The sequence below is a fragment of the Cynocephalus volans genome, chromosome 8 (assembly GCF_027409185.1).
Source record: "Cynocephalus volans isolate mCynVol1 chromosome 8, mCynVol1.pri, whole genome shotgun sequence".
Classification (NCBI taxonomy): Eukaryota; Metazoa; Chordata; class Mammalia; order Dermoptera; family Cynocephalidae; genus Cynocephalus; species Cynocephalus volans.
In genome coordinates, this window is record NC_084467.1 from 30,073,306 (window position 1) to 30,085,317 (window position 12,012).

Sequence of the window (12,012 nt, forward strand, 5' to 3'; positions counted from 1 at the left end):
TAGAAAAAAGCTTTAAATTTTTATTATTTTGCATCTGGCATCTCACTGAACTCTTTTGTTTGTCATAATTAATTGTTTTTACTTAATTTTATTAGGTTTTCTAGTTATAAGGTTTGTCTTTGGCAAATAATGATAATTTTAACATAAATTTTGTAATCGTGTCTTCTCTGATCACATCAGCTGTAATATGCGTTCTTTGCTATGATTAAACGTGTTGAGCTTTCGAGCAGCTGTAGAAAAAATGCAGACAAGGGGCTAGGGACTGAGTAAGTGGCTATCATCGTAATTTGCGTGTGGATGATGGGACAAGGCCTGGACCATCCTGACTGCAACGGACAGGCTGCAGGGAAGAAAGGTTCTAGACGACGAGTCAGTGAGGCAGGAAATTGAACACGATTCCAGGTCAGCACACCTGAAGTCCAGTGGGCCACCTGAGAGACCAGGTACGGTGGGCATCATGGTGGTCTCCTCGCACCCATCTCATCCTTCTTTGGTACCACAGTGATTGTTTTAGTGACGGGCACTTGATCCAGACCCAAGCCAAGCAGGGCTGGCATTTCCTACCCATCCTACCCAAGTTGGTCCAATCAGAAGTGAAGCTCAGGAATTCTGAGCACATCTCTCTCCCAGGATTCATCGAAAAAAGCCTGAACACCAGGAGCTACTGGCACCCAACATGGAGAAACTGGCCTGAGCACCAGGAGTAGCAAACTCTGCCTCAAATCTACCTTGAGGTTCATCCTACCCCTGGACTTTCAAATCACATGAACAACACATTCCTTGTACTTTAACTAGTTTGCAGCAGGTCTCCTGTTACTTGCTATCTAAGGAGTCCCAAGTGGTACACCCTGAAATTGGTAATATTTTTAACAGATACTATCATTCTCTTACAATGTATTCATCTGAAAAGAGGTGTGAGGGAGAAAAGTAATTAGAATTCTCAGTTTATAAACATTCCCTAAAATGTGAATTCAAGAGAGAAATTAGCAAATAGTTTAATTGTCTGCTCCATCTCCACATTCTCACACTTTACCTACTCTCTAAATATATTAATTAACATTTTCATAAACACTTTTCCAGTTTACAATGCAACTTCACACATCTCAACTCATTTGCTTCCCATGACAAATGAGAGAGGTGGGTGGCAACGGCAAGGCCGCATTTCGTGCAGAAGCTGCAGTTCGCGAGGCCCTTTCTCCTGCCTTACATCACATGATACTTGCACGTCTAGCTCTTACAAGCTCTGGACTCCAGAAAAACTGATGTGCTTGTAGTTCTCTTGGCCCACAGAGCACTGTTTCACATATCTGTGCCTCTGCTGATGTCACTCAGTCAATACTGTCATTCTCTATCCCGTTCACCAGGTGAGCTCCTATTCATACCTAAAAACCCACTTCACATAGGGCACAACCATGCCTCTTTCCCCAGGGAGGTGTGGGCAGGCTCAAGAGGTGTGTTGCCTTTGCCAGGTTGGTCAAGGTCAGCGAGCTGGCTGTTGGGATGAAGTGGGGGCTATAGTCAACTGTTCTGTGGTTTGGGGTAAACTTCATTCATCACCAAAGGAAAAACACCAGCCACTCTGCCAGCCCCCTGGCCATAAGAACCCACTTCAAGCTTAGCCAAACTTATTCTTTTTGTATGGAGGGAGAAGGGTCAATGTCAGCCTTGGCCTTGGGCCATTCTTATTGGTTTTATGCTACTGGCCCTCAGGCCAACTCCAACAGTCTTTAGGCCTTTAAAGAGGCCTCAAAGAGACTTACAGAAAAACCTCAGACAGGTTCTCAAATTGGTCTCCCAGAGACCCTCACCTGGATCCTCAGACAAGCCTCAGAGGGATCCTTTGATGGGAATGGATTAGAGCACAGACCTGCATCAGGAAGCCCCTTCCTCTGACCTCAGACGTTCCCTGAAAGACACCCTCCCAAGAGACCAAACCTGGCACCCGCTGTCTGTGCCACCGCTGGAGGTCTGCCTGGGGCCTGCAGCCTGCAGGACTCTGTCTGGAAGTGTATTTTCAGGTCTGAAGGCCTGATTGGGGAGGACTATGGATGTGGTCATGGCTCAACTTTCCGGCGCAGAACAGGTGGGTACTTGGCCTCCCCCATCTTACTGTCGCACTGGGGGTTCTCGTAACCAGAATGGTCCCCTCCACAGAAGCAGGGGCCAGAGGACAGAAAGGGTAGGGACAAGGATGCCCCAATGGGGGACAGAAAGGGCCAGTGGGAGGAGGATGGAGGTAAAGGGAACAGAGGAGGTGGTCCCAGCCCTTTGCCCCTAAGCTAGGAGGCTTGTTTTCCTGGGGGCTTCCTCGAGGGCTGTAGCACCATGTCCCTCCCTGTATTTACAGGATCTGGTTGTAACTGTCAGTCTGAAATCTACTTCCTGTGTCTTCAGCACAGTCAGGCCTATACCAGGGGCCTGCTGGTGTTGCTGCAACTGAACCCCTGCAGTTTCCCAACCTGCTCCTCCTGCAGGATCCCCAGCTCAGAGAAGGGCCCCACCAACACCCACACCTTCTCTCCCCTCCCCCACAGCCATAGGTCACCTTGACCGCCAGCCCGAGGTCCTCAGCTCAGCCTGGACTAATTCACCACACCCAGCTGGACTCCTCCTTTCCCTCCCCCAGCCTCCAGAATCAGTCTCCCAGAAGCCACCACTGAACCCCCACTGCCTCCTAGATGAAGTCCAAGCTCGTTTCACAAAGCCCAGGAGGCCCAGAGGTGTCCCCTCTCTCCTCTGTTCTCCTGTGGTATCTTCACCATTTCCACCCCAAACACATCCTGCACCGGTGGGATAAGCACCCTGAAGAATTCACAGCAGAGCAGGAGTTCCATTAATGTTGTTTGCCCGAATGAAGTCATCTGTTCCATCATCGGACATTTGTGGAGCATCTGCTACACTCCTGGCACTGTCTGGGCCGGGGGGTACAGCTGTGATTAAGACGGCCTGCCTTCATGGGTGGGACTCATACGGTGCCAGGGGAGAACTATCCAAGCGGATTCTGGCCCTTGCAGAGGCCTTGGCTACTGTCACCAATGCCTCCCCAGATTCCAGTGTTCAGGACCCAAGGGCTCCAAAGCAGCACCCCCCACTCCCATTTTCTCATCCCCCACAACCGCCTGCCATCTGAATGTGCAGGGCAAGTGTGCACATGGGCACCTTGGCATGGGTCCTGGGGAAGGGGCTGGGTGGGGGAGCTGAGGCCTGCATGTACCAATGTGCCAGTGCCCTACCTGGGTGCATATGGGTGCTGCCCCCAACCCCCCAACCACGGCCCTGCCAGCCACCTCACCTGAGCACCTCCCCAGCCTCTGTACTCCGGGCTCCCTGGGCTCCCGGTGCACTGTGCTCCTTTTGTTTAATTCTGCTGAACCCCTAGTCCCAACCCTGTGTTAATTGGTTTTACTCCAGTCTTTTGTGCCACCCATTAAATGAGGAAATGCCACCCATAAAATTTTAATTTTAAAAGCCAACTTGTTTGTTTTATATTGAAATTCCCCGGGCAGCTCCAACAGAGGGAAACAGACACATTTTCGTTTCATTAAAGCAACTTGAGTGGAGATAAAAAAGAAGCTGAAAAATTAGATTTAAAAACAGAGCACGAGAAGCATTTAAAGAAAATGAATGAAAATGAGCTGCTGCAGAGAACGGCAGGGACCACAGCTCCGTCTCTGCCATCCTTGAGCCTTTTGGCGGAGGTGGCTGGAGCAGAAGCGGGAAGCTGGGAGACACTCTTGCCTGGCGCCCCCAAAAGGCTGAACCGTGGACTCTCTCCTGGCAGAAAATTGGCCAACCGGATTTCCTGGAATAAGCAGGGTAGAGAGAACCGCACCACAAGAAGCATCTTCCTTCCTGGGGACAAACTGCACGACAATTAAGTTTGCTGGCTTGGAAGGTGGGCCACTGAAAGGTCGAGTCGACACCAGTTGACGATCCACTGGAGAGAGCTCGTTTATTAGGCGGCACACACACATATATATAGGGCTTTTAGGGAAGGCTGATTGTCTTAAAATACAATCCCTACTTAGCATACCGCATGGGGCTTGGGGTGAGCTGATTGGTGTGCCATTCTTATGTGATCAGGGTGTGATCCCTTGGGGCATTTGGGTTCTTACACTCCTCGGTGTGATCCCTTGGGGCATTTGGGTTCTTACAGCCACCACTCTGGGTCCTGGCTCCTACCACTTACCAGCTGTGTCATGGTGGGCAAGTGGCCTCAGTTTTACTCATCTATAAAATGGGAATAATAATATTACTTAGCTTATAGGGTCATTGTGAGGACTGTATAGATCTATACCTTGAAAATACTTAAAACAGAGCCTTGTGTGCTGTAGGTGTTTAATAAATGTTAGCTTTTATTAGTCTCAACCTCCTGCTATCCTCCCTCCCTCCCTTGCCTACATATCCCCCACTCCCTCCCCCTACACCCCACCCTACAGCCACCACTCAAAGTTCCCTTTAATGACATCTCTGAGCTAAAGGCAACTAAGAGAGACTGCAGGAAGTTCGGATGAGAGGCTTGGGGAGACTCATCCCATGGCACAATTCTTGTGGCCCAAAACAACTCACTAAAATGTTATTTATGATCCTTCCAAGAAAAGCCAGACTCTCTGGGTTCTAATCCCAGCTCCACCACTTACCAGTTGTGTGTTGTAGGGCAAGTTTCTTCTGGGTCTCAGTCTCTCCATCAATAAAATGGGAATCAGGGGTTGCCAGTTAGCTCATTTGGTTAGATCATGGTGCAAGGGTTCAGATCCCCATACTGGCCAGCCAAAAATTAAATTAAATTAAAAAAATAAATAAAATGGGATACATAAATGCTTCAGCTGGAGACACAGCAGTGGAGAGGGTCTGGGATCTGAGGCCGTGGAGGGCAAGGGCAAGGCAGGTGGTTCCATAATAGGGTGACCTCATATCGGTTCTTGCCATGGGGTAACTATTAATGGCGCTCCCTTTCCTTCTCAAAAGTGTCCCAAACTGGATGATTAATTATATGGTCATCCTACTCCCTATAGGGGGCCTCAGAGCTTGCCCGAGGGTGTTGGGAAGGGGTGCTGACTCTTGACCTGTTTTCCTCTCCAGTCCCTTAGGACTGCCTAAATACTGAGTCCTAACCCAAGCCCTAACCCATTCTGGGCTTAGGCCAAGTAAGCTCTTTGCCTCAACTGAAGAGATGGGTGGGGAACGGCCTGGGGGAAAGGCGATGGGTGCCGGGAAAGTGCTGGGAGTTGGAGTCTGTCAAGATTCCCAGCCTCACCTCTGCCACTGAGGGCAACTTATGCAACCTATGATCCTTAATTTCCTCTTTCCTATGGGGGAATTAGTAACAGTACTATGTCACCAACATTGCAAAGATCAAATCACAATAAGGAATGGATGTGAAAGTATTTTGCAAACTGTAAAGTGTTGTGCACAGTCTGATGAGTATCATTAGAAGATCAGTGACTTCTATTCCAGCCACCAAAACAGAATTCCCAGGTCCTGTTTCTGGGAGTAACCATGGAGGAGACAGAGATAAGGCACAGGGACATGGATGGCTGGGGAAGGGGGTCTGCCCAGTGCCTCAATGTATGGAAGTCCTATACCTCACAGCCTGTGTCCTACAGACCCTGGCCCACTTCCCACAGGCCCAGAAGGACACCTCCAACATCTGCCCAAGGCCCTGTGGCCTCTCTCAAGGAACCTTCCTCGGGGCAGGAGCCAGTGCTGCCCTCAAGCTCCATCTGGCTAGTTGATCTGGCTGGGACAGCTCCCTCTGGACAATGAGTGAACTGCCTCATTGGCTGCTTCTCAACAAAGCTCTGAAAAGACATCTTAGTGGCTGCAACACAGCACCCATTTTATTCTAGGCGGAATTCTTTCCCAGTGGTTGCCAAATTGTACACCAAGGAACCCCTAGGGCTTAATGACAGATGACAGTTCTGAGAGGGTGGCACCAAGTGGGTGGGGCTCCAGTCACACTCCTGCATACCTTTCTCTCCTCCCCTCCTACCCTTTTCTCTCTGATCCCTCTCCCTCTCTGCTCTTTCTCCGTCTCTACTCTCTCTCTCTCTGTCTTTCGCTCTCTCTTCAATCAGAACAGCACTATTTTATACATTCTGTCCAAGATTTTGCTTGCATGGTTAAAATACTTTTTTCAAAAACACTGTTCTGCTCCTCCTCTCCCCTCCCTCCCTCCTTCCTGAACAATTCAGTCCTACAGCTGTGAGGTACAGCAGAGCGAGGAGGAACCACAGAGGTACAAATGACCTGCAAGGGGTGTCATAGCAAGTGAGGTGGGGGATCATGTGGGGGAGGCAGCCTGGCCTGGGGGTGTCGGAGGGGGGCATCCACACATGGGGGCAGCCTGGTGCAGGTGTACGCAGGGTAGCCACGTGGGGGGACTGGCCCAGTGTGGGGAGTCAGAGCCTAAGGCAGAGTGAAGAGGGTGTCTACATGGGGGGTTGGGGGTATCATGACAGAGAAGTCAGACGGTGAGGGGGCACTGCCCAGATCACCCACCCATCACTCAAGACTCAGTGCCTTGCCTCCTCCTGCACATGCCCAAATCCTTTCCAAAGCCAGGCTGAGCCAGCCCGAGGAAGACCTGGAGCCCCTTCCCAAGGCAACTGAAGTCATCAAATATTCACTGGGCACCAGGGATGTGCTGGGTAGTGAGCTTGGTGCTGGGGATACAGCCAGAATGGAGCAAGACAGACAGGCCTCAGCCCGCACGGAGCACACAGGCCAGCAGGGAGGCTGCCTGGACGCTGCCATTATAGACCGTGAGCTAGGCGGGCAATAGCAGCAAACAGCGGGGTGGGATGGGGGGACTACATGACCTCTCAGGAGGGGTTGGAAAATGTCCAGAGAGGAGGCAAGCTGAGAGGTGAAGAAAACGAGTTTGCCACGTGGGGCAGGATAGGGGTGGCAATGACTCTGGGCCTCAGTTTCTCCACAGACCCAGCACCCTCTCTATGCCCCTTGCTGAGGCCTAACATCCCTCATAACTGAGAAGTTCTGCCTCATGCCTCATGTGTAACACAAATTTCTCTTGCTTTCTCTTTTTTTTTTTTTTTTTTGGCAGCTGGCTGGAACAATGGCTATCTGAAGGCCCTTCACCAATACTGGTGAAACACTGATAAAATCTGTCCTGGATGGAGGTGGGGACAGGTCGGTGGGTTGGGGGCTGAGCCAAAAACTTTCCTTCGGGCCGAAGCTTCTGTACTCATTTTTTCCTCCACAAGCCCTAACCTATATCCTTCCTTTGGGGGTCCCTCTGCCCTTCCCACACCTAGGTGAGAGCCCCGCCGTGCATCCCACCTCACCACAGTTCTCAGTCCTACTTCCCAAAGGGCCCTTTTCCATACACAGACGTCCTGCACTGGGGGCCCGTTTCAGGTGGTCCCTCCATTTGGGCCTCAAATGACCCAGCCTAGCAAAGAAAAATAACCGCTTGGACTCCATGTGACTTCATTTTCTAAGGGAGGTGGGAGAGCTGCCCCGTCAGTCACGTTTCAAACGGCCCCAGGAGAGGCTTCCCTTCGTTCAGGGTACCCTCCTCCCTGCAGCTACCAGGAGGGGGCGCCACAGGCCAGACCGTGGGACATGTTATCTGCGCACTGGGCAGTGTCACCGAGGAGCGAGTGAGGGTCTGGCCAGCACTGGGGCGCAGGGTTGTTGCGAGACCGGTCAGAGGAGCCAGACCACCTGGCGGAAGGCGACACACCCCGCGCTAGCCTGGACACGGGAAAGGGAGTGGCATCGCGTTCTGCCGAGTCACTGCCTGCGAAGACTCGCCGTCACCTGTGATGTCAGGGCTTCAAAGAGCTTCGTCCCAGCTCCAGAAAAGGGCGTCGCAGGGCGTAGAGGTCACACAACTTCCCCAAGGTCGCGGTGGAAGTGACTGGCATGGCAGGGGTGGGACCGCGGGCGCTGCGGGCCTAGTGCCGGCCAGCACGGTCTGCAGGTGGCCGCGCGCCACGCGACACCTTTACAAAGGGAGCGCCGGGCCGGCCTTGGCCTGGCTCCCTTCCTCGTCTCTACAGTGTTTTTCATGGTACGAGCTCCTTGGCAGCTTCATAATAAAAAGGGCTCCTGAAACCACAAATATTCGTAAATGCATTCAGGTCCCAAATTCCCGGAGCGGGTGGGGGGCGGAGGAAGACGAGCGGCCTTTCAGTGTGACAGTGACACGCTCGGCGCGGGAGCCCTCCACCAGCCGCCGCCGGCGACTCGAGGGCCCTCGCTAGGCTCGCCAAGGGTCTCCTTTTGAAAACTCGGCGGTCCTTGCACGCTGAGTGTTTTGAGTTGGGTCCATTATATGAAATCTCCTTTTGAGCATGGACGTATTCAAATCCAGATGTTGTCCCCGGTAACAAAAAGCTCCCTCCAAATTCTATGAAAAAGTAGGTTCTTATCCTTTGAAAGAATACATCTCTTGATAAGTGGATTTTTTTCCCCCAGCCAAGAACCTGCTGCTCTGAATTTGTTAAAAACCGGTGTAATAGCCTGTCTCCATTCCATTTCAGACGCCACAACGGCGGCGACAAGGTGGAATGTCACCGGTTGATGGCTTCAATAGATTGAGTGTGGCTTCACTAAGAAGAGAATGCTGGGGGGGGGGGGTTAATGGTTTTTATTTTATTTATTTAGATTCTTTTTTTAAAAGCTCAAGACATTCTTTTTTTTTTTTTTTTTTTTTTTTTTTTTTTAAGATAACCGGTAAGGGGATCTTAACCCTTGACTTGGTGTTGTCAGCACCACGCTCAGCCAGTGAGTGAACCGGCCATCCCTATATAGGGATCTGAACCCGTGGCCTTGGTGTTATCAGCACCACACTCTCCCAGCTGAGCCACGGGCCAGCCCTTCAAGACATACATTCTAATGGCACAATGTAAGATGAAATACAGATTGTCACAAAACCTCCCAAACCACAGACTTCATTTTGCTGATTCAAATAACTTTTCAGGAAGGAAGGATGCAGTAAACATACACACTGATTATAAAATAGTTCCAATTTCAGTAATATTCATTTTTTAAACTATACCTTAAAATAGGGAAAATATGGATTGTATATCTGTTGACCATAATACGTGTGTGTGTGTGTGTGTGTGTGTGTGTGTGTGTGTGTGTGTGTGTGTGTGTATATAAATCCCACAAGGATTTTTGTCAATAGTCTAGTATTTTTGTTAAAATTGTCTGACAGCTGGAAGCAGGAATCCTTTCCTCACTCTACTTGCACATCACTGGGGATGGGGTGCTCACTACCTTGGAAGGTAATCCTTTTCATTGTGGCACAGTTCTGCCAGCTACAGAGTTGGTTCTCAGCCCCTTCTCATCTCCATGGGTGCCAGTTCTGCCCTTGGAGCCAGTCAGGATTATACTACTGCTCCTGCTTCTGCTCGCTTCAGTCTTCTCTTCTCCAGGATCAGTACCCCCAGTTCCCCACTATCCATCACCCTTTGCAAACTGGACTCTGGTCTCTCCCTGTCTCCTCAAACACGTGGCAACTAGAAATGAACGCAACCCTCCAGCTATCACCTCCCTCAGCCTCAACCCTGTACCTCTGTAGACACGGCCTGAGATCACATTAGTTTGGGGCAGCTGTCTTCATATGGGATTATATTGAACCTTCAGCCAACACATCTCTCATGCAAAATTTTTTTCATTTTTATCCATCCCTATTTACTTCAGGGGGGTTAGTCCATCATTTCATCTGCTTTAGGTGCTTTTGAGTCTTGGTTTGGTCATCTAAATACCAGCTGCTGCTTTTAGTTTTGGGTCATCTGCAAATTGAACAAGCACGCCTTTTGTGGCTCTGCCCCAGCTGTTGATAACGGTGATCTTGCCCCAGCCAGCCAGTGTCTCTGGAACCTCAGTTTCTCTGTCCAATGATGAGCAGAGTGATGACCTGTATTAACAGATATCACGTACTACGTGTCAGAAACTGCTAAGCCCTTTGCAAACATGACATTTAATTCTTCACACCAGTTCTATGAGGGAGGTATTGATATCATCCTTCCCTTCCTGCAGACGAAGAAAAGAAGGCTTTGCAGGATTTGAATCCAATTCTGTCCGGCACCCAATCCAATGCTTTTAGCCACTGTATTAGTCTGTTTCTGTTGCTTGTAACAAAATACTTGAAACTGGGTGATTTATAGAGAGAACAAAATTTATTGCTTACAGTTTCTGAGGCTGGAAAGTCCAAAGTCCATCTGGTGGTGGTGACAGAGATCCAAGGGTCTCGCATTGCAAGATGGTGGAAGCAGAGAGACCAGAGAGAGACTCTCCTCTTCTTTGAAAGCCCTCAGAACCACGCCCCTGACCACCATTTTTAATCAATTCACTACTGCACGATCCTACAACCCAATCACCTCTTCAAGGCTCTACCTTTCAATTACCATAATAGGGTTTCCCACCCTCTTAACAGTCACAGTGGAGGCTAAGTTTCTAACACATAAAACGTGGGGGACACAATTCAAGCTTAAGAGTTTTGGGGAGACATAATTCAATCCACTACAGAACCCCGGCTCTTTGCCCACTTCCTCAGAGAGCAGAATCTCTAATCTGGCCTAGAACAGAGCCATTGGGCCAGCAACAGAGATCTCCTTATGAGCAGCTAGACAGCACTCCTCAAAGATTCCCAAGTCCCATGCATGGCTCAGAAGCTGTGGAGATCTGGAGGTTTGAGGGGACATTCAGAAAGGGACACCAGATGTCTCAATGACTCATGTAGACGACCAAAGCAAAATGATGATGAAAGAAAAATGAACCCCTCCCCTCACCCCGTGCCTTGACCCTGCTTCAGAGCAAGGTGGATTAAAAATATCAACCATGACTGAAGTGAAGGTATTTGCCAGCTCAGTAAAACTGGAGTCTTGGCACCAGAACTTCACGTAACTGTGGTATGTAAAGAAAGGGATGTTTCTTGCACACCTGAGTTTGTGGTCTGGGAGTGAGACCCACCATGCCCCCACCAGGTGCCAGGCCCTTAAGACACATCACTTCATTCCACGTGCCCAACAGCCCTATAGAGTAGACTCTAATATCAGACGTGGGTTTGCAGTGAAGCTAATGAAGTTTAACCTTCAGGGTCTCTCACGTGTAGGGCCCTGCCCAGATCCTGCAGAGGAAGTGCTTAATTTTATACTTGTAATTTCTAGCAGGGCCCCCAAATTGCAGAAGCTTCAGGCCCTACAAAACTTTCCTCTATTATTACCCCCATTTTATAACTGAAGGGAAATGTAGCACAGAGAGGTCAAGCAAGTTGCTCAAGTTGGCAGGGCTGGGAGGTGGCGAGGTCAAGATTCAAACTCTTCACCCCCTCAGAGGAAGCCCAAGGTTTTGAGTTTTCCCAGGGGATTCATGTTTTTAAGTGTAGTACTAGCATCTGTTTCCATTTCTATATTTTAACCAATGAATAAATATTAATTTTTAAAATGGAACAGTTTGAGAGACTATGAGTATGCTATAGGTAAATATGTCCCCCAAAAGTTCATGCATTGGAAATTTGACCCCCATTGTAACAGTATTAAGAGGGTGGGAAATTTAATTATGGTATTTGAAAGGTTGCGGCTTTAAGAGGTGATGAGATTGTGAGGACTGTGGCCTCAGTGAATGGATTGATCCATTCATGGAGTAATGGGCATGGTTCTGATGGCTTTAAGAGGAGAACAAATGAGAAGGTTAGCTCTTTCGCTTAGCCCATTCTCATCATGTGACATCCTGGTCACCATGGGACACTATGGTGTTCCAACCCAGACAAAGGCCCTCACCAGATATATTCCCCAGACCTTGGTCTTCTTAGCCTCCAAACTGTAAGAAATAAATTTCATTTCTTTATAAATTATCCAGTTTCAGATATTCCATTCTAAGCAACAGAAATGAACTAATACAGAGTGCTTATCAAATGGGGATTCACAATTACTCAGTCCTTTTATCACTCAGCCCTTGGGGGGCTTTGCTCATTAAACAGTTTAAAATGTTTTATTATAATAACAAATGTATAGTCTATACACATAAAGGATCACT